Source organism: Crinia signifera, chromosome 4 (assembly GCF_055691185.1).
Source record: "Crinia signifera chromosome 4, ASM5569118v1, whole genome shotgun sequence".
Lineage (NCBI taxonomy): Eukaryota > Metazoa > Chordata > Amphibia > Anura > Myobatrachidae > Crinia > Crinia signifera.
This window is the reverse complement of record NC_139220.1, coordinates 19,453,289-19,480,417: the sequence shown is the minus strand read 5'-3', so window position 1 is coordinate 19,480,417 and position 27,129 is coordinate 19,453,289. Positions and strand designations below refer to the sequence as shown.

Below are 27,129 nucleotides of genomic sequence, written 5' to 3'. Positions count from 1 at the left end.
AGTGCCGTTCTTACCTGCTAAGGGATTGGAGTTATATATATATATATATATATATATATATATATATGCTGCTCTGGCTGGAGTATATTGAATGCAACTAAAGAAAAAAGAGAATGACAGAGTGCAAATCTATATTATAATCCCTCCTGAGTCTGCAGCTCTCTCTATTAAGGAGATACTCCACCCCTTAAGACAGACAGCAACAAAAAGAACTGTGGAATTTAGCTCCCATGAAACTAAAGAAAAGTTTAAAATAAAAGGCCATCTAAATTGCAGATCCGCATTCGTAGTCTATGTAATAGACTGCGCATGCGGACTACAATATGTCGGCAGTACTACTAGAAGCCTGCATGTTAGATATTTAGAACATAGACAAAATATTTTGGGGGGGGGGGGGGGGGATTAGTACACACCCGTTATCTAAACACATTTTATCCTGTCAAAATAATAGCGTAGGTCAAATAAAAGCAACTGAACAAATTAAGAAAACTATAAGAGGTGGGGACAGGTTTGGAAACCTGTGTCGGAGGGAAGCTTATTGGATTTTCCGATTGGCTACCCTAACACCCAAAGGTCTTAATGACTGTGTAGAACTAAACAATATATGACAATATTGATGTGGAATTATATAATATGATATTTGTTCCTTCATTTAACGATAGATCAGATTGGATAGGTAGATGTGTACGAAGACCTCCAAACTATATAACGAATGAGAGCAACATCTAGATATTTGGTAGTCTCTATCTGCTCCCCCCCTCCCGTTTTCTTCTCTCCCTATGTTTATATACCCCCCAAAAAACTCTCTCAAAGAAGCCAGCTGTTGGGTTTCTCCATCCTTATAAACCTAACCATAACCCATCCCCACCCTCCCTTTTGTATATTTATTTTGGTTTAAAAATTGGCTTGTTTATTTTATTGATAATACGCACTGTGTCTATTATATGGTGTTATTTAAATAAAAATTATATATAAAAAATGGTACTCTTTACCTAGAAGGGCGCCAGCGATTGAAATCGCGGTCATCGGGGGTAAAAATCGCGGTCATCGCGGGCATCGCGGGCATCGCGGGTAAATCGGGATGGCCGCGATGCCCGCGATGACCGCGATGACCGCGATTTTCCCATAGGGAACAATGTTAAAAAGGCTGATTGACCGCGATTTGACTGTTAAATGCCTCAATGGACCCGATTTGGCCCTAGGAATCAATGTTAAATGGGCCACAGAGCCCAAATAAGCACAATTAACCCTTAAATGTCCCCCCCAATTTTTAACGCCACCCCACGATCCACGCGAACCCGAAGCGTGGCGAGCGCAGCGAGCCCGCGAGGGGCGGCGGTACGCGTCCTCCGACCTTTTCATGCCCTACTATCCACTAGGGCGTGGAGTGAGAATATAATAGTGTGGCGAGCGCAGCGAGCCACCGAGCCCGAAGCGTGGCGAGCGCAGCGAGCCCCGCGAGGGGACGCGGATACCTTCACAGTTATACGCGTCCCCTCGCGGGCTTCACAGGTGTCCGTGGCGACGCCGACACCTGTGAAGCCCGCGAGGGGACGCGTCTACCTGTGAAGGTATCCGCGTCCCCTCGCGGGGCTCGCTGCGCTCGCCACGCTTCGGGCTCGGTGGCTCGCTGCGCTCGCCCCACTATTATATTCTCACTCCACGCCCTAGTGGATAGTAGGGCATGAAAAGGTCGGAGGACGCGTACCGCCGCCCCTCGCGGGCTCGCTGCGCTCGCCACGCTTCGGGTTCGCGTGGATCGTGGGGTGGCGTTAAAAATTGGGGGGGACATTTAAGGGTTAATGGGCTCTGTGGCCCATTTAACATTGATTTCTATGGCCAAATCGGGTCCATTGAGCCATTTAACAGTAAAATCGGGTCTATCGCGCCTTTTAACATTGATTCCTATGGGAAATCGGGAGCATCGCGTCGCGGGCATCGCGGGTACATTTATGGCCGGCCGCGACGCGACCGACACGATTTCCATATTTAACATGGGTTTCAATGGGAAATCGCGGGCATCGCGTCGGTCGCGTCGCGGCCAGACATAAATGTACCCGCGATGCCCGCGACGGGCGCCCTTCTAGGTAAAGAGTACCTAAAAAACATACTCTTGAATTTTGCATAAAAATAATATTGTCCGGAAAAAATAGTAATCATGAAAAATATATATTTTCTGACTCTGCAAGAGATTAGTGTTGTATCAATAAAATTAATATAATTAATATAAAAAAAAAATATATATATATTTATATATATATATACATAGGGGGAAATTTACTAAGGAAATTTGTAAAAAATGATGTATTTGTATCTAAAATCTATTTACTATCCCGAAAATACGGCACATCAATACGAATACGAATTGTCGTATTTTCGGGATAGTAAATGTCAAAAATAAGTGTATTTCTGGATACAAATACACCTATTTTTTTACAAATTTCCTTTAGTAAATTTCCATAGTGTCTAAATTCTGTAATAAAATTGCGGTACATATACTTTTAAGTAGCGTAAAATAAACTTGATGTAATAGGTTGATAATATATAATATATGTATAAAAATATAATGGCGACATTTAATTTAATGGAATTTTATGTATTTATTTTATTGATGTGTATTGTGTGTATATGTACTTTTAGAAGCAATTATTGTCTCGCTTTGCGAAATATAGTATGGCCGACTATTGACAGGAGAGAAAAGTCTCAGTATGGTGCTTTAAATATGGATATATTGGTCAAAAGACTAAAAATTGATTTGTGAAGTAAACTGACATAATGTATGTGTGCACGGAGACCCATGTGATCAAATACACCAGTTGGAGCCTTTAAAATGAAATTGTGGCTTGGAAGACACACTAGGACGCAAACGTGTGCGTTCCAAATAACAACAAACAAATGCATGCGCATACCCAGCGGGGCGCGCTATTTAAGTAAAGGACATGATAACACACTAAATACACGTCCTTCTAAGGAAGCCGCTGAGCCAAAGCTGGGGAAACACGTTAAGGAGCTACACAGGTGTCGGTGCCGATATACAGCCACACAGACGCTGATCTTGCTGCCATCCCGCTTACAAGTGTGTAGAGGAACCCTGAAAGGCTGCATTGCACATGCAGGGAATCAGCAGCCGGGACACCACTACCTTACACTAAGGACTGAGGGCCTTATTCTGCTTGGAGCGTCCAGGCCGTACGCGTACGTCCCGGGGTTTTTCACGATCTGCGCATGTGCAAATACGCTAATGCGCTGGCGCGAGCACTCCACAACGCTTACGGCCGGTGTCTCAACGTGCGAAAAAACCTGTACGCGAGCGTACGGGTAATGGGGCGGCATAGGGGCGTGTTGATGGGAGTGGCCGAAATAATGAGGGAAAATGGGCGTAAATATGGGCGTACACGGGGGTGTGCACCAGAAATGAGCGGTGCTACTACCGCACGATCGACTAAGGCACCGTTCGTTTCGGACACCAAACAGGCGGCCGCCAACCGCCAGCTAAAACCACTCCTACAGATACCGCTTGCCAGCGTGCGCCTGAGTTGGCTAATTAACGCTGATTAGTACTCAAACACATACACCTGAATGTAATAAGCAATGCTGCAGTCTATTAACTCCAAACCATGATTTCACTGCCTGCAAGCCACACATGCAGCACGCAAACACATTGGAAGCTTATGTTTCTATACTTCTCCACATTTAAAGGTTTGTTTAATTTAAGGTAAGAATCTTTTTATACGCTAAGGTAGGTATTTGATAAACAGACACATTCACTACCTGCTTTCATAGACTTTACGCAGTAGCACACTCAATCTACACAAGTCGACATGTGTCAACGTGTTCACTCTAATACTAACATAGGTTTTGTATTTAGGATACAATAACATAAACCACATCTAACACCTACAAAGGATGTTTCAGCAATGTTTGAAGCCCATGACCACTATTTTCCACACAATCTTTGTATAGTACCCAAAATTATGACCTGTACCACTATCTCATCTGCTATGATTTGGATTTCACTACACTCTGGATGTAAGATGCCACCAATCACATTATTGCACTCTCATCTCTCTAACAAAGGATTCCTACATCTGCTTATGACACTGTCAAATCATATATATTTTAAAAGTTATGCATGTTTGTTCACAAGCTAATTTATCATGTTTGGCCCATTCACACATCTTTTTTTAGGGAGGACACATATGAATTCCTACACAAATGTACCTTTTCACCCTTGTTTGTCTGCCTCACCCACTCCATGAGGAAAGCATTGTTCTGGACCTGCTTTTACCTACTACTGTAGGAGCTACCTCACCTGCACACAAACTGCTTTCTCACCTATTAAGTTGCTCTGCACATGTGCTGACACAAACTAATTAGCAGGGAAAAGTTGGATAGGAACATGGGAATGGCCATGGAGAGGGTTACACATGGGAAACTTCCACCACACTTCAACAAATGTTCAAAAATACCCTGGTCAGTAAGTACACATAAATCTAGTATTTGTTTCACACAAGAAATGACACATACCACAATTTAGATTTAATTTGTAAAATAAATTTATTTGCTGTTCAGCATCACAGCTTGACACTTTAATGTGAGAAATCAAAAAAACAAATAAAATAGACACACAAATAATAAAACAGCCAGAACAAGAGGTTGCATATCTCCAAACATGTGTTACCCTGCAAATGCAATGGTGAAAGAAATGGGGACACCAGAATACGTACTGCAACAACCAGGGTGAATACTAAGCAAGATACACACCACCAAAAAAAAATATCCTGCATTTGTAGAGGTCAAAATACGAACTTTCATGCCCATGGCACGCAAATGGATCGATGGGCAACTCAGGAAGCGGATGTCCAGTGCAATTTAAACCTTTGGCCTCCAACCACAGAGGAAGTGAACCAGGTCTCATTTGGGCCCTTTTTTGCCCCTTTTAGATGGGGCCTTGGGGACAGGGGCCTTTGGGTCAGCTGGCTTTCGGCGTCTTCCCCTAGTCGACACAGGAGGGTCAGCCGAGGTGGAAGGTTGGGGAGCAGCTTGGGGTGGGGCAGCAGATGGGGGATTGTCCCTTAGGGACCTGGCGGTGGACAGCTGCTCCGCAATAAGTTCATTCTGGCGGCTGAGGTGTTGGCCAATGCTTAGCATGCCAGCCGCCAGAGTTTCATTAATGCGGTTCAACGCCTCAACCTGCAGCTGGTTTGTGGCCTTCCACTCCGCCACAAAATCCGCCACCTGCTGCTGACGGATCGCAGCATCCACCCCTTGCTGCTCGATCCTGTCCAGCGTCACCAACAGGCTCTCACTCAATGTCTCCTGTGGCTGGGGCTGGGGGCGACGTCTTGCTGGAGGCTGGACCACCTGCTCCACCTGTGGCTCTGCAGAGGCCGATGCTGCCGGTACATCCTGACTTTCTGCTTCTGCTAGGATAAGAATTGAAAACAATGTCACCATCACATACGCAATAAAAAATATCTTTCTAAATACAATGCATTACTGTGACTTACCATCAAAAGCAGCAGCAAAGACCTCCACCGGGAGCTCACTGTCCATATTGGAGATCCCCCTGATCTCCCCCACATCGATCACGTCACAGGAGTCCAGCTCCAGGGGGGTAAACTCCAAATGGTCAGGCATAGGACCGCTCCCGGTGGACATGCTGTGGTTGTACCGGTCAGTCATCTTCCTCTTCAGGGCACTTTTGAAGTCAGTCCACCTACAAGTTTAAAAATACAAATATCACCATGAGATATGTGCACCACTGTGCTACGTGTAGGGTTACCACCTAGTCCCTTTAATTCCGGACACATGTTACTTACACAGGTTCTGTGGCAGTTTAAAATTAGGTGAAGTGGAGTCTTGAAGTCAGCCAGCCACAGAACCTGTGTAATTAATATGTGTCCGGAATTAAAGGGACTAGGTGGTACCCCTAGCTACGTGACATTTCCTAGTGTGGGTGATCTTTTGTGCCATGTGTGGCCAAATATTTCTTTGATGGACAAAACCATGTGCACTGCAGGTGAGGCAGGTGTAAAACCCCACCCAAATCTGATTATCTCTGCACAAGTAACACCTGCCTCACCTGCAGTGCACATGGTTTTGTCCATCTAAGAAATATTTGGCCAGAAAGAGTGAACTAGAATAAGGGCCTCAGTTCCTGCTGGAGACTGCTGAACAAATTGCCCTGACAAACACACTAACCTTTTCTTCACCGCGTCCCAAGTTCTGACCACTGGTGCCACCTGGTTCACTTCCTCTGTGATCTTGTCCCAAAGGTTTCTCCTTGCACTGGCACCTGGCTTCCTGGTTGCCAATTCAATCCATTCGCGTGCCCTGGGCACGAGAATTCGCATTTCGGCCTCTACAAATGCAGGGTTTCTCCTTCTGGTGGTGGTATCCTGCTCAGTCATCACCCTAGATGTTGCAGCACGTTTTCTGGTGGCCCCAGCTCTCTCACCATGCACCTGCTGGGTCACACCTGTTTGGAGAGATGCAACCTCTTGTTCTGGCTGGTTGCTTGGCCCTTGTGGAGCTGGTGGAGGTTCACCAGGGCCTGTTACTGAGGGGCCCGCTTGATCTTGCAGGCGACTCCTCTCTTGGGCCCTCCTTCTCCGCTCCTCTTCCCTCTTCTGTAATGCTTGAAGCATGGATTCTGCTTGTGCTCTCTGCAGAGCGTCCTCTGCTGCTGAATCGTCAGAGTCAGACATGTTTGCAGCAATTGTGGGCTGCATCTGACTGAATATTTATATGTTAATCTCCCGCCACGAACAAGGGGGCGTATATTTTTCCCCGCAAGGTAGATGCAAATTTACGCCGATATTTTCCGCCGATAATTGCCGCTTAAATTACGCAGGTCTCAATGCACCTGTTCAATCACCCGTATATGTATATACACAGGTTGTGGAGCATTGTGGGCTACATCGTGAAATGTGTGCACCTGTCATTCCAATGATGAGTGTTGTCAGCTGGTATCTGTTGGAGTTCGTGTATGCTTTGTGAGTCACATTTCAAAACATCACGTTATCATGCTTGCCTTGCATATGTAATGTGTATGAAATTGTCATACAGCAACATGTTGCATTGTGGCCCTTTAGGCAGCGTAGTTATAAGTAGAGGGTTGCGTGTATTATTTTCCGCCTACTGTATATACAGTACTCCTCCCCATGCATATCGGTGTATCGTGCCCCCTTTAAGCAGCGTAGTTATAAGTAGACGGTTGCGTGTATTAATTTCCGCATACTATATATACAGTACTTCTCTTCATGGCAATCGGTGTATTGAGCCCCTTTTAAGCAGCGTAGTTAGGAGTAGACGGGGTGCGTGTATTATTTTCCGCACACTGTAAATACAGTACTTCTCTCTTCATTGAATGCATGCTGTTGGTTGTGGTGTGTGTATATCGGAACGGTCCGCGTAAGTTTCTATTCGCATCCAGTTTGTTAATGTAAGAGGGATTAATAAAGTTAATACCAAACAAACAATTTCTTCGACCAATCAGCAAGCACCAAAAGTGATATATGTACCTGCAATTAATAACTGCGCCATTGCCAATATGACTTGTACAAGAGCTAGGCCCTTTTCGACATCAGAGCTTTTGGCCCTGGTGGAAGTGATGGATCGTCACCTGGGGCCCAGGGGCCCATATGTTTCTAATGCGGACAAGCGGCGGGCGTATAATGCTGCCCGCCGCCTGATATTTTCCACAACCGGCGTCCGCAGAAGCCTGGGGCAGGTTGAGCGGCGCTGGTCCGACCTGCGCCGGCGGCAGCCGGTTTTACTCAGCAGCCTTCGCCGCCATATTGCCCGATGTAAGTTTTGATTACTAGTATGTCAGCGTTTTTTAGCAATGTTTTGTGTACTTTTTATAAATATGTTCCTGAGTATGGGGGTGTATATGGGTGTATAGGGGGGGTATATGGGGGGTATATGGGGTGTATATGGGGTGTATATGGGGTGTATATGGGTGTATATGGGGTGTATATGGGTGTATATGGGGTGTATATGGGTGTATAGGGGGGGTATATGGGGGGTATATGGGGGGTATATGGGGTGTATATGGGGTGTATATGGGTGTATATGGGGTGTATATGGGGGGTATATGGGTGTATATGGGGTGTATATGGGTGTATAGGGGGGTATATGGGGGGTATATGGGGTGTATATGGGGGTGTATAGGGGTGTATAGGGGGTGTATATGGGTGTATATGGGTGTATATGGGGGTGTATAGGGGGTGTATATGGGGGTGTATAGGGGGGGGTTTAAGTAGTTGATCAGTTTTTGGGTGTAGGATATCAAATAGTTTGCATGATAAATGTCTGAAATTTCACAGCAATGATAATTTTGAAGGTTATGAGCATGACTAATGTGAATTTTTCTTTCCCCCTTTTTTATGAAACCCAATCTTCGATTTCTATGCCATCAACATGAACATTTCAGCACGGGCAAGGGCACGCATTGAAGCCCGGGAGCAGGCAGCCCGGGACCAGGCAGCCGAGGAGGAGGAGGAGGAGGAGGAGAAGAAAGAGGAGGAGGAAGAGGAGGAGGAGGAAGAGGAGGAGGAGGAAGAAGAGGAGGAGGAAGAAGAGGAGGAGGAAGAAGAGGAGACCCAGGGTGCAGTTTTCACCCACACAATTTCGGGCCCCCCAAAGGCTTAATCTGCCACTGGTGCAACTTAAATGTAGAGATTGTTTTGGTAATAGTGTGTGAGGCCATGCGGATGCATGCTTTACAAACATAGCTGTAGGCCTATAATTTGTACAGCAATGTCCTAAATTTAAAATAGTAAGGAGTGCTTAAGCCACAACAATGTCATAACCCTTAAATAGCACAGGCTAATTGTGAGGTTAGAGGACAGTCCCCCAAAAACAAAGTACCAATTGGGATACAGCATACATTCATTGATGAAGGAGTAATTGAATTAATGTTATTTACTATGTACAGTATGTACGTGTTAACATATTATTTTGTAGTACTGTGTTTACAGCAGACCCATCTTCAATGTAGTTTCTAAATGTATGTGGCCTTCACACATAACTCTGAACTTTTTATTATGTACAAATACAACAAACATTTGTGTATGTTATATATTATTTTTTTTTTTTATCCCTTCACTACAGACACTGAACAGCACCAGGAGGAGGTCGCAAGAATCATGAGGGAAATGTTCCTGACCCTCCTCTATTTATTTATTCTTTTTGGCCAACTGGAGGCCCTCATTTAATTTATTTTTATCCCCCCCCCCCCCCTTATTATGTTTGTTACAAATAAAAGTTTCGATTCTGTTATAAATTGCCTGTGTTTTTACTAATAAATATGTTAGAGGGCTTGTAAGGGTAGGTACATACAGATGTGTACTGTACGTTATACTTGTAATTTGAGGTGAGGGGTAATGATTGATGTGTGAATGTGTGTGCTTTTGAGTAAAATAACACATAGTGAAAATGCATGAATGTTTAATGTTGTTCGATTAAAACATCACACATAACATCAGGGTAGGTATACATGTTACACATTTTGGACAAAGTAATTACGTACATAATTTAGTACATATACAGAAACACCAACATAACTTGATTTAAAAGTAACAGCAATATGGGGACACATAGATAGTGATTAAAATGCCACATTAGAACATAACAAATATACATGTAATGTGGTTTAAAATGTAGTTTTATTAGGTCTTTATTAAGGTAGACAATTGAGTTAATAGAAAACAATAATTGAATAACAAATAGATTAATTAATCAATTGTCAGATTAGTAGTTGAGAGGCAAGATTTGCAGGTCCATATATGTGAAGGGTATGCCAGCGTGCACGGACGTACGCTCACTCTCACGAGCGGTGACATAAGCTGAGTTTTCCATTGAAAACAATAGGGACCCGTCCGTGCAAACTGGCGTACGCTCAGATCGCCGCAAGAAGGCGGTGGGGAGACGGAGGAAAGACGGCCGTAGACGGCGCCGTACGCTCAGTTGTACGCCTGTTGTCGGAGTGCAAGGGCTGGCCCGTCCGCGTACGTTGCCGTACGCTCATTTGTACACCACTCCCCTTCTACGTTATTTCTGCCCGTACGCAAGCGGCTGATTTGTGGGTGGACTTAACCCTAACGGCCGCGTACGGCTAGCGTGCGGTAATTGTGAATGTACGCACGTTTGGCCGCTCCGATCAGAATAAGGCCCTGAATCGGGAGGCTGGCAATAGGGTGGCCAATCCCGGGATCGGGATCGGCGGAATCCTGGGATTTGGCCTCAAGAAGTCCGGGTTTTCAATCCCTGGATTGGAGTATCCAATCCCGGGATTTCGGGATTACACTGCGCATGCACGCTCAGACGCTGCCTGGCTGTTCCCGAATCCTGACCCCTGCGTGCGGCCTGCGTAGCGTGACGGTAGAGGTCACGCTGCACAGACCACACTGCCCACTCTGATGCAGTTTTCGGTACTTGTTTCCTAGCACGGCCACAATCGTGAGTAATCGTGTCCCTTACTTAAGGGACACGATTACCCACGATGGACCCGATTTCTTTTGAAATCAGGTCCATTTTGCCGGCTAGGATAAAATATCGGGGGCATCGCGTCGGTCGGGACCATTAACATGGGTCCCGACGCGACCGACGCGATGCCCCCGATATTTCCATAGACTTCAATGTTAAAAAATATTTTAACATTGAAATCTTGTCGGGAAAGGTAAAATATCGGGGGCATCGCGTCGGTCGGGACCATTAACATTGGTCCAGACGCGATGCGACGCGATGCCCCCGATTTTTGCATAGGATTCAATGTTAAAAAAAATTTTAACATTGAAATGGTGTAAAAATGTAAAAAAATGTGAAATGGGTCCATATGACCCATTTCACATTATAGATGTCCCCGTCGTCGCCCCACGATAGACGCCAACCCGAAGCGTGGCGAGCGCAGCGAGCCCGCGAGGGGCGGCGGTACGCGTCCTCCGACCTTTTCATGCCCTACTATCCACTAGGGCGTGGAGTGAGAATAGAATAGTGTGGCGAGCGCAGCGAGCCACCGAGCCCGAAGCGTGGCGAGCGTAGCGAGCCCCGCGAGGGGACGCGGATACCTTCACAGTTATACGCGTCCCCTTGCGGGCTTCACAGGTGTCCGTGGCGACGCGGACACCTGTGAAGCCCGCGAAGGGACGCGTTTACCTGTGAAGGTATCCGCGTCCCCTCTTAAAGCAACAGTTACAGTGAAGTTATAATATTTTATATATGTGTATTACCGGCCGGTCATTTGTGTACAATTATCTAATTATAATTGCATTTTGTACTTTTTATTGAATTAAAAAAAATATATATTTTTAAAATTGACCTAGATCAGCGCTGTCTCTAAATTCTTGACTGTCTTTTGGTATCTTAAGGGGTGGAGTATCCCCTTAATAGAGACAGCTGCAGACGCAGGAGGGATTATAATATAGATTTGCGCTCTGCCACTGCTCCCCCCTGCGCGCTAATCACCTGGGAGCCCGAATACACCCAAACACTTGAGCGCCCAAATGTGCCCGAGCACCCCAACATCCGAGCACTGTAGCGTGTCCTATTACCTGAGTGCCCGAATATCCGCACACCCGAGCGCGCCCAAACAGCAGAGTACCCTAACATGCCCAAACGCACCTGAATACCTGAATACCGAGACCCCCTGACACCTGAGCGCTGGAGAACCCGAATGAGCCCACATGACTGAACACGGCTGAGCACCCCATCTCCCGAATACCCGAACGTCCGAACACACACAAACACCCTAATACCCAAGCACCTGAACACCTGAGCGTTGGAACGTGTCCAAGCACCCAAACGTGCCCATGCGCCAAATTTCCCAAATACCCAACCAAGCACAAGTGCCCAAATACCTCAGCATCCGAACACACCCAACCTCCCCAATACCCAACCACATGAATATCTGAGTCCCACAGAACTTTAGCTGCATCTTCTGCAGCAGGGAAAATCGGAGGATTGTCAGTAATCGTCCAGTTAGCCAACAAATCACTGTAGGGGCACACTCTCACAAGCCCTGGGGGAGACTCCCCTTTGAAGTTCTTATCTCCTGCTGCCCTGCATAATAAATCAAATCTCCAGAGATTCTTATCTCAGTGTCTGCTAATGCTTTGTGGTGTGAGCTGAGGGTCAGAATGGGGGTTGACCTGATAACGAGGCACATTTTTTAGCAAAATGGCCAAAACCAGTGCAGCATGGTTTTCTCCATTTGCTAAAAAAATATGCTTTGCGATCAGGTCTGAATAACCCCCAATGTTTTATTAGTTATAGAAACATAGAATTGGACAATATATAGCCACTTGTTCCCATCTAGGGGGTGTTTCAAGTTGTCTCGGTAAACAGCGTACATTTGCTGCTTACCGGTCGGTTAGACGCCGCCGGCTGGGCGAGCAAACTTACGCCTCCCTTCCCTGAGGGAACGGACACTTTTGCATGGATGGATGTGGATGCTCCCAGCATTCGCACAGCGGCCCTGTACATGCGTATATTCGCAGATATGCATCATCAGTCCCCGGATCGAATTTGCCTGTTTGCGAGTCAACCTGAATCACCCCTCTAGTCTTGAGTTTAACACACAAAAAGGACAATACAACATTTTAAAAACTGTTTTTTTACCAAGAGATGACCATAAAAGTGGGAATTTTCACAAGGTTATATTGCATTTGGAATTTATTGCATAGGCATCACATTTATTAGCATGTAGATTGTGCTGAGAGAGAAGAAAATAAATATGACAGCAAATAGTTGCAAACACAGACATACAATATTGCTGGCAGCACAGTATATATAGTGTATTTAACCCCATATATCAGAGGTGTCCAAACTTTCTGTGATGAGGGCCAGATTTGGTGAGGTGAAAATGTGTGGGGGTCGACCATTCAGACTGACATTCTTTGAACCATTAATCACATCAGAATGGTCCCCCACTCTTCCCCCATTCACTCTATGTCCCCCAGCCTGCCCCTTCACTGGATATTCCCCAGCCTGCCCCCCCTTCTCTGTATTCCCCCCCAGCCTGCCCTTATTCACTGCATGTCCCCCACTCTGCACCCACTCTGCCTGCCCCCCTTCTCCGAATATCCATCACTGCCTCCATTCACTGTATGTCCCCAAGCCTGTCCCTCCTTCACTGTATGTCCCCCAATCTGCCCCCATTCACTGTATGTCCCCCAGCCTGCTCCTCCTTCACTGTATGACTGCCATTTACAGTATGTCCCCCACTCTGCCTCCATTCACTATGTCCCCCAGCCTGCCCCTCCTGTACTGTATGTCCCCCACTCTGCCCCCATTGCCTGTATGTCTCCCTGCCTGCCCCCACAAGGGGCCCCCAGTGGCCAGAGGATGGAGAGACAAAGCAGGCACTGCAAGGACAGGAGACAGATTCTTGGGCTCCCGCTGCCGCCCTCCTCCGCTCTACATGTTACGGCTTAAGCTTCCCCCTTGCTGCCCCCCCTCTCTGCACACAGCTGCCACTGGGATTGCGGAGGAGAGTGATATACGATTGCAGCAGCAGGGGTTGGACGCATACTCACCCGAAAGAGGCCAAACACATCTAACTGTGGTGGCCGGCACCCCCTCACTGCTGCACTAAAGGTGGGGACCCGCGCTCGCCGGGTCCTCACCTTTAGTGTCCTGTGCTGTGCGTCCCGCATCTGATGTTCTGCCTGCTTCAGGCTGGAGGCTGCAGGCCACAATTGAAGTGACAGCACGGCCCACAATTGGCCCCCGGGCCGGACTTTGGACATGGCTGCCATATATGGAGGGAGACACGCCCCTTGGGTGGAGCATGACACGCCCACTGTATAGGACGCTGTGCAAAATTCTACTAACTATAATCTCCCTGCAATTCATTTTCCAAACTAGGCTCTTTTGCTCTTCTTCCGGGCTAGTCGTGTTGTCGCTTCTTATGTGATCCAATTCACAAATGACAGAGAAGAAAAAGTATGTCCTGGTGTGGTGCACCTATTACGACTCAAACGAATAAAAATGAACTTTTATTGACAATTTTAAGAAAGCAAATATAAAAACACACAGACAAAACATGTACGCAAATGTGTTTAAAAAAATGATGGCTCTCCGACTCCACACGAATATTGACTGTAAATCAGTGTGAGATTTTACAGGTATTGTTAGCCGCCACTTTTTATAGTAATAAATATATAATTCAATGTGCTAGCGTCTTATTGGCTGAATACCCCTGTGCGTAGGTGCAAAAAGCTGACAAAAGTGTGGTAGTTTGTGTGATTAACACATTGTGTAGGTACAGGCCGACAGACAATTCTTTTTGGCCCAGAAGTAATATCTCAGTGACTATCCGGGTGTCTGCCTGAGATGCCACTGATCTTAGACATGTAAGAGACTCTTTTTGGATCGGGTTGACAATGGTTTCACACCCAATGGATCTGTCGCTGGCTGCCTTTATTATCAGGGCCAGATATCTCTGTGTCAGTCACCAGCAATCCACAAATTCGTGTCAATCAGTGACAAAAGTCAACACGGATGTCGACCCTAAATGTCGACCAATAATGACTCTCTAGAAAGTTTGCACATGTCGTTCCTTTATATTTGAAAGATCATCCTATACAATTTTAGGGTGTCTCAGGAACCTGTGCATAACTTTTCTAATAATGTTTGCTGTCTGCAAAATCCATGTTGCACATAATGGGGCCAGCTGTGTCAAGTACGAATTAGCCTGTGTTTATTATGTTCGAGGCTACACTTGCACCTCACATAAGAGGTATCAATGTGTCAGTTCAGCAGCTGCTTGTTGCAGTTGGTGTACTCCACTGGATTTGAATAAGGAGTCACCTTATCATGTCCACTAATGTGTCAATCATCATTTTTACAAGTACTATTGGGTGGCGATTGGCTTGCTGTGATAGTTTAATCAGGGTGTCTGTAATCTGATCCACACTCTGACTGTGGCTATTTCTTAAATAAAGATATCACTGAATAAGCATATCACTTTTAACAGGAGGGCTAGAATGACTGCTAAGTGTAATAGCCGCAGGTTGATACAAAGTAATCCATATGGGTTAGTTAATAATTATCCACTGGTTAATAGGGTTGTGGGTGGATGCGGCAGCTTATGGTAAATATACCTTATTCAGGAAACTGTGAGTGTTTTAACACAATCCTGAGCAAAAAGCAGTGTTGCTGGGTGGGCTCTTTAACAGAGTCCTAGGTTTTGAGCAGTATCGCTAGAGAGGAGTAATGTACTCCGGCGTGCCCGCCTGGAGGTTAATTGTCAGTGTCCAAACGGGTATTGCCAATTGTATCTACCACACTAAGTCAAGTGATGCACACTACAGCATCTATGGGGTTCCTGTAAATAAAGAATACAGATCAAAATGCATCCTAGTCAGTGTGCGATTATAGGAGTGTCACTGCTAGCCGGCGCGCGCTTCGCAATAGCTTTTTCAAGGCTTGATCAAATTCACGCCTGCACGTGGTTTGGGCACGCAGCCATTGTTTAGATTGGGCCGGTACATCAATGCTCTTTTTATGTGTCACTTCCTTCTCCTGAGCTGCTCAACAGAATGTACACCCAACTATTCATCAAACCTGTCTTTCGTTGTGTAAACATGATGCCCTCTCCAGGCGGATGCCGCGTGCCCAGGACGCACGTAGGTATATACCGGATGTTCTCTTTGCAAATGTGAATGAAGAACGGAATCTTTTTACATATCTTTAAAAAGAAATGTGTGACTTTGGGCCTGATTCAGACCAGTGCGCTAGGCTGCGTATGTTCGCAGCCTATTGGACAGGTAAATGTTGTCCGACCGAACGCCCCCTCCCACCACACAAAGCCCTTCTCTAACATGCGAGGGGATGTGTACTCCCACCATCAAAAACAGGGCAGAATTCGGCCCTGAATCGCCCCTTTATTCCGTAGATGCATGCCGTACATAACGCAGCACGGAACATTCTCTTGGCCCGATGTACAGATCAATGTAATTGATGAAGTAATATAATTTATACATAATGCATTCACATATATAGTGATCTTATTGGCCAAAGAAATGTGCAGTGGTTACTATGGAAATATATTACATGCTGTCTCATTACGTTGTTATGGAAGGATAACGGTGCACAATGGAGTCTTCTTAAGAGTCATTATTATTTATTATGCTTGTCCGTACAGAGCAGGCATAGGGCCAGATGCACTAAGCTTCAAAAGTGATAAAATGGAGAGCGATAAACCACCAGCCAATCAGCTCCTAGCTGCCATGTCATAGACTGTGTTTGAAAAATGTCAGGCAGGAGCTGATTGGCTGGTGGTTTATCACTCTCTATTTTATCACTTTTGAAGAAGCTTAGTACATCTGGCCCATAGTAAAATAGGCTAGCTGCATGTTATACAATCCACAGGAATGAATCAGTTATAAAAAGAGGTGCTACCATACTGAGACTTGTAGTGCCATCCTTCCCGGGGCCCACGCCCCTTTATTACACTGAGAACCCTCCGTCCTGTTGGCGCCTCTGTCTGTCAGAATACCTGACAGCTGACACCCCAAGGGTAAGTGTCAGAGGTACAGTAGGTTAGGGTTAGGCTGCAGGGGGAAGAGTTAGGGTTAGGCTTTGGAGAGGGAGGATTTGGGTTAGGCCGCAGCGAGTGATTGGCAAGAGCGGTTGCAGCGAGATTATAGTTGCAAAGTGATTGACAGAAAGTCAGCATTGTCGTATATAACAACAATTGTGTAAAACATGCTAATGAAAGTTTCTAATATCCCCTCATTACAGCCTCCCAATCTCATGATTATGATGTCAGTATCAAAACAATGTCATAAGTGCAAGCTTCCCTATTTCTTCCCATCCACAAGCCTTCATCATTCCCCCGTGATTCACCCGTGACCAGATGGTGTTTGTGTGCAAATATATTTACACGAGTAATCAAAAAAACAGAACATTTCTACAATCTTAAATGAAAACAGATGCCGTTGCCCATAGCAACCAAACAGATTCTGTCTGTCATTTCTTTATTGCGTCCTAGAAAATGATAGCGGCAATCTGCGCGGCGCTACCCCTTTTCTGCAGTACAAAGAGCATAATATTTGCAAACCGCTTTATCGCAGCTATCCTATTATATACAGGCAACTATTATCCATAGGGTTTATGGCAAATTGTCTTCACCTACTCTGAGCAGGTGAAAAGTTGGGGAAAATCCCTATTTTGAGGTAAATATGAGGTAATAAAGTCAGTTCAGAACACTTTGGCCAACCACCCTTAATGACGAACTAATGAGATGTCGGTTTTGGGGTGAAAAAGTTAATCGTGATGGAAATGGGGGTACAAAGTCATACCCTCCATTTTTACCTGCACTTTTTGCTGGTTAACACATCGCAGGTCACCCGTTTTCACAATTTTTAGGCGATAATTTTGATAATCGTGATTGCAGATAGCGTTATTGCCGCTAATAGGATACCCCCCATAGTATTTTTACCCCCTAGGGCAGTGGTTCCCAAACTGTGTGCCGTGGCAGGGGTACCCTGGGTAAGTGGTCCATTCAAATTATTTATGAGCAGTTACAAACAGAAGTGAATCCTCTCCATTACCACATAACTGACCCTAAAGGGGGATACACACGGTTGATTTTAGCCCTATTTCTAAACAATCTGTCTAGATCACTTAGGGCGGGATGTACTAAAGGGAAAATGTGGTAAAACCCCTGTTTTACCGCATTTTCCTATGCACTATTACCCGGCCGCACCGTTATCACAGGGCAGGGTGCCTTTGGGTGGTAATACCCTATAGAAGCCTATGGGCTTTTTTTTCGCCGCGTCGCCGCAACCCCGCCGCCTCGCCGAACCCCCTCTCCCCCTCCCTTGGGCTTACCTTCTTGCAGGTCCTCCTGGACCCCGGAAGGTAAGCCCTTCCTCCCCCTATCAACGCAGCCGGACGTCCTTCCGGCTGCAGGGGGGAGGAGGAGGCGTCGGGGACAGCTTGCTTAGCTGTCCCCGGCGTGTAGGCATCAGGAGCCGGCTGGGAGGTGACGGAGAACCCCGCAGACCAGAGTACAGGTATCGCGGGGGGCTCCGTTACCGCACCGCGATGCCAGCCGCATATGTTAGTACATATGCGCTGGCATCGCGGCGGACAGCCGGCGATGTATATTAATACATCCCGCCCTTACAAATTAAGCACGGATTTCTCCGTGTGTACAGCCCATAGCGACGGCAATGTGCAGTCCCATGCACCACCATCGTGGACTACATGTGGTCAAGGTCTAGTCTAGTCAGATCGCCAGTGTTCTAACCAGAGAACACTGTTAGCCCATACACACATCGCTACGTGTGTGCGGGCGTTCTAGCCGCCGGGAAGCACAAGGGCGATTTCCCCAGCCTGCATCGCTCAGCGTGTTGACTAGTAGACTTCGCCCTGGGTGTGACTCCTGTTAAGAGAGGTCTCTGGGTCTCAGATATCCTTATCTCTCGTCTTCAAGGATCACAGTGAAATGTTTCCCTCTCACATCTGGAGGTCATGTGTAAAGGACACTTTCCTCTTTACAATCCCCACTCAACAGACACCAAGTCTACCAAGGTGACAAAACTTTTGACTCCAAAGGACAGTGCATTTAACGGGTACACTCCTGAAGGCAGACCAGTACATCTGTACCTTATTTATTTATTAACAGTTTCTTATATAGCGCACACATATTACGCAGCGCTTTACAGAGAATATTTGAACATTCACATCAGTCCCTGCCCCAGTGGAGCTTACAATCTATATTCCCCACCACATGTACACGCACACACAGACATTCTAGGGTTCATTTGTTGGGAGCCAATTAGCCTACCAGTATATTTATGGATTGTGGGAGGAAACCAGAGTACCCGGAGGAAACCCACGCAAGTACGGGGAGAATATACAAACTCCACACAGAGACATGGTGGGAATCAAACCCATGACCTCAGCGCTGTGAGGCAGTAATGCTAACCATTACACCGTCCGTACTGCCCCGTATATATAACACATGGTGGGGATAGAACCCATGACCTCAGCGCTGTGAGGCAGTAATGCTAACCATTACACCGTCCGTACTGCCCTGTATATATAACACATGGTGGGGATAGAACCCATGACCTCAGCGCTGTGAGGCAGTAATGTAACCATTACACCGTCCGTACTGCCCCGTATATATAACACATGGTGGGGATAGAACCCATGACCTCAGCACTGTGAGGCAGTAATGCTAACCATTACACCGTCCGTACTGCCCCGTATATATAACACATGGTGGGGACAGAACCCATGACCTCAGCGCTGTGAGGCAGTAATGCTAACCATTACACCATCCGTACTGCCCTGTATATATAACACATGGTGGGGATAGAACCCATGACCTCAGCGCTGTGAGGCAGTAATGCTAACCATTACACCATCCTTACTGCCCCGTATATATAACACATGGTGGGGACAGAACCCATGACCTCAGTGCTGTGAGGCAGTAATGTAACCATTACACCATCTGTACTGCCCCGTATATATAACACATGGTGGGGATAGAACCCATGACCTCAGCGCTGTGAGGCAGTAATGCTAACCATTACACCGTCCGTACTGCCCCGTATATATAACACATGGTGGGGATAGAACCCATGACCTCAGCGCTGTGAGGCAGTAATGCTAACCATTACACCGTCCGTACTGCCCTGTATATATAACACATGGTGGGGATAGAACCCATGACCTCAGCGCTGTGAGGCAGTAATGTAACCATTACACCGTCCGTACTGCCCCGTATATATAACACATGGTGGGGATAGAACCCATGACCTCAGCACTGTGAGGCAGTAATGCTAACCATTACACCGTCCGTACTGCCCCGTATATATAACACATGGTGGGGACAGAACCCATGACCTCAGCGCTGTGAGGCAGTAATGCTAACCATTACACCATCCGTACTGCCCTGTATATATAACACATGGTGGGGATAGAACCCATGACCTCAGCGCTGTGAGGCAGCAATGCTAACCATTACACCGTCCGTACTGCCCTGTATATATAACACATGGTGGGGATGGAACCCATGACCTCAGCGCTGTGAGGCAGTAATGCTAACCATTACACCGTCCGTGCTGCCCCGTATATATAACACATGGTGGGGATAGAACCCATGACCTCAGTGCTGTGAGGCAGTAATGCTAACCATTACACCGTCCGTGCTGCCCCGTATATATAACACATGGTGGGGATAGAACCCATGACCTCAGCGCTGTGAGCAGTAATGCTAACCATTACACCATCCTTACTGCCCCGTATATATAACACATGGTGGGGACAGAACCCATGACCTCAGTGCTGTGAGGCAGTAATGCTAACCATTACACCATCCGTACTGCCCCGTATATATAACACATGGTGGGGATAGAACCCATGACCTCAGCGCTGTGAGGCAGTAATGTAACCATTACACCATCCGTACTGCCCCGTATATATAACACATGGTGGGAATAGAACCCATGACCTCAGCGCTGTGAGGCAGTAATGTAACCATTACACCATCCTTACTGCCCCGTATATATAACACATGGTGGGGATAGAACCCATGACCTCAGCGCTGTGAGGCAGTAATGCTAACCATTACACCATCCGTACTGCCCCGTATATATAACACATGGTGGGGATAGAACCCATGACCTCAGTGCTGTGAGGCAGTAATGTAACCATTACACCGTCCGTACTGCCCTGTATATATAACACATGGTGGGGATAGAACCCATGACCTCAGTGCTGTGAGGCAGTAATGCTAACCATTACACCGTCCGTACTGCCCCGTATATATAACACATGGTGGGGATAGAACCCATGACATCAGCGCTGTGAGGCAGTAATGCTAACCATTACACTGTCCGTACTGCCCTGTATATATAACACATGGTGGGGATAGAACCCATGACCTCAGCGCTGTGAGGCAGTAATGTAACCATTACACCATCCGTGCTGCCCCGTATATATAACACATGGTGGGGACAGAACCCATGACCTCAGCACTGTGAGGCAGTAATGCCAACCATTACACCGTCCGTACTGCCCCGTATATATAACACATGGTGGGAATAGAACCCATGACCTCAGCGCTGTGAGGCAGTAATGTAACCATTACACCATCCGTGCTGCCCCGTATATATAACACATGGTGGGAATAGGACCCATGACCTCAGCACTGTGAGGCAGTAATGCTAACCATTACACCATCCGTACTGCCCCGTATATATAACACATGGTGGGGATAGAACCCATGACCTCAGTGCTGTGAGGCAGTAATGTAACCATTACACCATCCGTACTGCCCCGTATATATAACACATGGTGGGGCTAGAACCCATGACCTCAGCGCTGTGAGGCAGTAATGCTAACCATTACACCATCCGTACTGCCCCGTATATATAACACATGGTGGGGCTAGAACCCATGACCTCAGCGCTGTGAGGCAGTAATGCTAACCATTACACCATCCGTACTGCCCCGTATATATAACACATGGTGGGGCTAGAACCCATGACCTCAGTGCTGTGAGGCAGTAATGTAACCATTACACCATCCGTACTGCCCCGTATATATAACACATGGTGGGGATAGAACCCATAACCTCAGTGCTGTGAGGCAGTAATGTAACCATTACACCGTCCGTACTGCCCCGTATATATAACACATGGTGGGAATAGAACCCATGACCTCAGTGCTGTGAGGCAGTAATGCTAACCATTACACCATCCGTACCTTGCTCAGATACGCACTGAAAAACCACAGCACACATGTGCACACACCTCCCCATCACCTGATATTCCATTGCTGCTATTACGCTTTATGTAATCATTGTTTCTTGTTGACATTTAATGGATTAATCTCCCCGTGTGAGGCCAATTAAATGTAACCATGCAGATAAAACCTACTGTGAGATGACTCCCACGTGCCAAGGGAAAGACATGTACTGTATAGGTCGGCTAATTAGTAAATCAGACTCGTTATGGGATATGGATAGTGGAATCCTCCTACGCTGATATGGAGATGTTAAGGTGACGGTATTATCCTGCAGACTGCAGCGTCTGCGGGATCCGTGCAAGTCTTCCCGTTGTTTAATTCATTAGAAAGCTAAAACCAGGTTGGCTACTATGTAGCCCATACACTTATGAGATGTTGCATACAATCATTCGATTGCGACCACAGCTGTTCGATAAATTGAATGATTGTATGCACATTTTGTGTCCCATGCGACGCCATGCGCGGGCCCGCCGGGTGATTTGATAGATAGATAATATGTGCTGCACTTAATATCTATCTAATTGCAGGAGCGATCGCCTGATTTTTAACCACATGTGATCGCTCGAATGCAATCGGTGGGGGGTGGAAGGAGCACTCTCGGCAGGCGTCGGGTTTGGGGAGAGCGGGCCGGAGGGAACGCTGGTGCCGTCCGATGGTGTAGCGGAGCGCTGGCAGCGTCTGGGATCAGAATTTGAAAAAACAGTTAAAAACACTGGGCTGCCCTCCGATTGGCTAAGAGAGAGCTCTCTCAGCCAATCAGAGGGCCACCCAGTGTTTTAAACTTTTTTTTTTTTCTTTGAAATTCTGCCACCACCACTAACCCTGCCTCGCGCCAGCGCTCCTTCACAGCGCTACGCTACTCCGACGCCTGCCCTCTTCCTGCACCCGATGTGGCATTGTAGATGGCATGCAACACTGGGTGCTGGAAGAGGGCACTTTTGGCACCATAAGATGTGATCGGATGCAATCGGATATCCCATCGCATCCCATCAAATAACTGTATGGGCACCGTTACATTTACCCTTTCGTCTTTTCATCTGCTGGCCCCCCAAATAAATATGTTGACATGCCTTAGGTTGACATGATCAAAAGATCAACACATGCAATAGGTCGGCATGGGCAAGGTTGACATAAAGAAGGTCGACATGAGTTTAAAAAAAAAAAAATGTAGGAGTTAGATACTCATAGTGTGCCAAGCCATCACCATGTGAGGGGACACTGTACACTTTGACGGTGTCCATGCCGACATATGTTGACATTGCCACCAAAAAATCCTGAAAAATTAATGTTGAACTTTTCCAAGGGCAGCACGGATGGTGTAATGTTAGCATGACTGCCTCACAGCGCTGAGGTCATGGGTTCTATCCCCACCATGTGTTATATATACGGGGCAGTACGGGTGGTGTAATGGTTACATTACTGCCTCACAGCGCTGAGGTCATGGGTTCTATCCCCACCATGTCTTATATATACGGGGCAGTACAGATGGTGTAATGGTTAGCATGACTGCCTCACAGCGCTGAGGTCATGGGTTCTATCCCCACCATGTGTTATATATACGGGGCAGTACGGATGGTGTAATGGTTAGCGTTACTGCCTCACAGCGCTGAGGTCATGGGTTCTATCCCCACCATGTGTTATATATACGAGGCAGTACGGATGGTGTAATGTTAGCATGACTGCCTCACAGCGCTGAGGTCATGGGTTCTATCCCCACCATGTGTTATATATACGGGCAGTACGGACGGTGTAATGGTTAGCATGACTGCCTCACAGCGCTGAGGTCATGGGTTCTATCCCCACCATGTGTTATATATACAGGGCAGTACGGATGGTGTAATGGTTAGCATTACTGCCTCACAGCGCTGAGGTCATGGGTTCTATCCTCACCATGTGTTATATATACGGGCAGTACGGATGGTGTAATGGTTACATTACTGCCTCACAGCACTGAGGTCATGGGTTCTATCCCCACCATGTGTTATATATACAGGGCAGTACGGATGGTGTAATGGTTAGCATTACTGCCTCACAGCACTGAGGTCATGGGTTCTATCCCCACCATGTGTTATATATACGGGGCAGTACGGATGGTGTAATGGTTAGTATTACTGCCTCACAGCGCTGAGGTCATGGGTTCTATCCCCACCATGTGTTATATATACAGGGCAGTACGGATGGTGTAATGGTTAGCATTACTGTCTCACAGTGCTGAGGTCATGGGTTCTATCCCCACCATGTGTTATATATACGGGGCAGTACGGATGGTGTAATGGTTAGCATTACTGTCTCACAGTGCTGAGGTCATGGGTTCTATCCCCACCATGTGTTATATATACGGGGCAGTACGGATGGTGTAATGGTTACATTACTGCCTCACAGCACTGATGCCATGGGTTCCATTCCCACCATGGCTCTAACTGTGTGGAGTTTGTATATTCTCCCCGTACTTGCGTGGGTTTCCTCGGGGTACTCCGGTTTCCTCCCACAATCCAAAAATATACTGGTAGGCTAATTGGCTCTCCAAAAAATTAACCCTAGAATGTCTGTGTGCGTGTAGATGTGGTAGGGAATATAGATTGTAAGCTCCACTGGGGCAAGGACTGATGTGAGTGTTCAAATATTCTCTGTACAGTGCTGCGGAATATGTGTGCGCTATATAAGAAACTGGTAATAAATAAATAATAAATGTTAAGGCATGTCGACCTTTTTCCTGTGTCGACCAATAGTGATTGACCCTATGACCCTTGCTCCAGTACGGCACTGCTGACAGCTTTGTCGTGACATAAGTGACAGGAGCTTGGTCTGGATAGCTGCATAAGCTGGTTAGATAGTAGACAGATATCCCCCCCCCCCCCCTCCCCTCATCCTGCGGGGCTGAGATAAGGGTATGGGGTCTAGAATTGTGTACAAACACTACTTATTTGCTTGTGACGTGTCAGGTTATGGTACATGCATGTATTACAAGAAATACATTATTGTGTCGAAAACTTCAAACCACACCTTCAAGAGTAAATTAATTCCTCAGCCTCATCCTCCGTAGGGTTCTAGACCAGCGCAGGGTACAATATCTTTGCGGGGTGAGATGTATCAAACCTTCTATAGAGGACAGCTGAGGGAATTGATTTTAGCAACCAACCAGATTCTACCTATCACTTTGTAGCCTGCACTTGAAAAATGTTAGCAAGAAGCTGATTGGTTGGGCAACATCTTTTCCTCTGTACAGTGTTTGACACATCTCCCCGTTGGCCTCGGTCCTTGTCCTCTCCTCCTACAGTCACTTTATCTGTGTCCAGGATCCATCGTGGCTACCTGTAAGACTGGTATTAAGGGCCTGTTTCTGGTTTGATCGGTCCCATCGGGGGTTCGCATTGGGGACCGATGTTTTGGCTCTGTGCATGCGTATATTCGCACATGCACATATGCAGGGCTGCTGTGCGGACGCTTTTGGTGACACCGTTCTCGGACCGGACGCCGCAAATATAGACTGACTTATATTTGCGAACAGGGGAAAATCATTTTGCTCCCCTGACAGGGATATTCGCATGGTGGTGTGTGTGTGTGTGGGGGGGGGGGGGGGGGGGGGGGGGGTATTTGCTTGCCCAACGGGTGGCGTTAATCCACTGCTTAGCGAGTAAGCAGAATCACTAAGTCTCAAGGGGAGATGTATCAAAACGTCTGAAAAGGGCAAGTGGAGTAGTTTCCCTTAGCAACCAGTCATCTCCTTCCTATCATTTATCAAGTACATTCTATAAAATAATAGGTAGAATATGGTTTGTTGCTAGGGGCAACCTCTCTACTTGCCCTTAGAAGGTTCATTAGATATTACTGGGGCATCTCTCCCTCTATGTACAGTATGCAGTGATGTTTCCAAATGACCGAGTGGTGGGTACCACCAATTCCCCGCCCCAAATGGTGCCGCTGCGGCAGATGCTCATAAAAGAGTGTTCTTCTGCACGCAAAACAAATGGCGAAAATAGAAATATAAATAAATTGCCAAGACACACCATGAGATCCCCACAGGGCAAAACACATTGGCCCCCCACAGGAAAACAAAACAAAACGGTACTCTTTACCTAGAAGGGTGCCCATCGCGGCCATCGCGGGCATTGCATGCACTAAAAAATCGGGTGCGATGCGACCGACGCGATGCCCGCGATTTCCCATAGGGAAATTAAATGTCTCATTGACCCGATTTTCCTGTTCAATGCCTCAATTGACCCGATTTTTCCATAGGAAACAATGTTAAATGGGCCACAGAGGCCAAATAGGCACCCTAAAGTGTGAAATGGCCACCCCAATTGTTAACGCCACCCCACGATCAACGTGAACCCGAAGCGTGGCGAGCGGCGGCGGTACGCGTCCTACGACCTTTTCATACCCCCACTATCCACGTCGGCGTGGAGTTGAGAATAGAAAGTGTGACGAGCGCAGCGAGCCACCGAGCCCGAAGCGTGGCGAGCGCAGCGAGCCCCGCGAGGGGACGCGGATACCTTCACAGGTATCCGTGTCCCCTCGCGGGCTTCACAGCTGTCCGCGTCCCTTTGCTGCGCTCGCCACGCTTTGGGCTCGGTGGCTCGCTGCGCTCGCCACACTTTCTATTCTCAACTCCACGCCGACGTGGATAGTGGGGGTATGAAAAGGTCGTAGGACGCGTACCGCCGCCCCTCGCGGGCTCGCTGCGCTCGCCACACTTCAGGTTCACGTTGATCGTGGGGTGGCGTTAACAATTGTGGGGGCCATTTCACACTTCAGGGTGCCTATTTGGCCTCTGTGGGCCATTTAACATTGTTTCCTATGGAAAAATCGGGTCAACTGAGGCATTGAACAGGAAAATCGGGTCAATTGAGACATTTAACATTGTTCCCTATGGGAAATCGCGTGCATCGCGTCGGTCGCCTCGCACCAGATTTTTTAGTGCATGCGATGCCCGCGATTTTTTACTAACGATGCCCACGATCAAAATCGTGGGCGCCGTTCTAAGTAAAGAGTACCAAAAAAACAATCACACTGGTCCCCACAGGTAACAAAAATAAAATACATTGGCCGTTTACATGATAAAGAAGAGACCAGTAAATAACAGTTGAGCTGGTGGTGGCTGTAAACTGGTTTGGACATCTCTAGATCTGGGGGCACACTTGAGAACAGCTCAAGGCACACTAGTGCGCCACGGCACAGTGGTTGAAAAACACTGCTCTAGATGTTTGGGGGGTTCACGTTACTTATCCACAATTGTAGTGGTTACGCACTGGTTGATATATCATGAGCCCGCCGGCAAGTGTGTACCCTCGATTGTACAACATCGTTTACAGACACATTGTGTAAAAATATGTCTATTTGATTGTAATCAAA

At 46.9% G+C, this 27,129-nt stretch overlaps 1 protein-coding gene across 11 annotated transcripts in view; it reads left to right on the top strand.

Moving 5' to 3' along the window:
- Positions 1-27,129, top strand: part of BICD1 (BICD cargo adaptor 1) — a 185,689-nt gene that overhangs the window by 65,661 nt on the left and 92,899 nt on the right. The window lies entirely within an intron of this gene.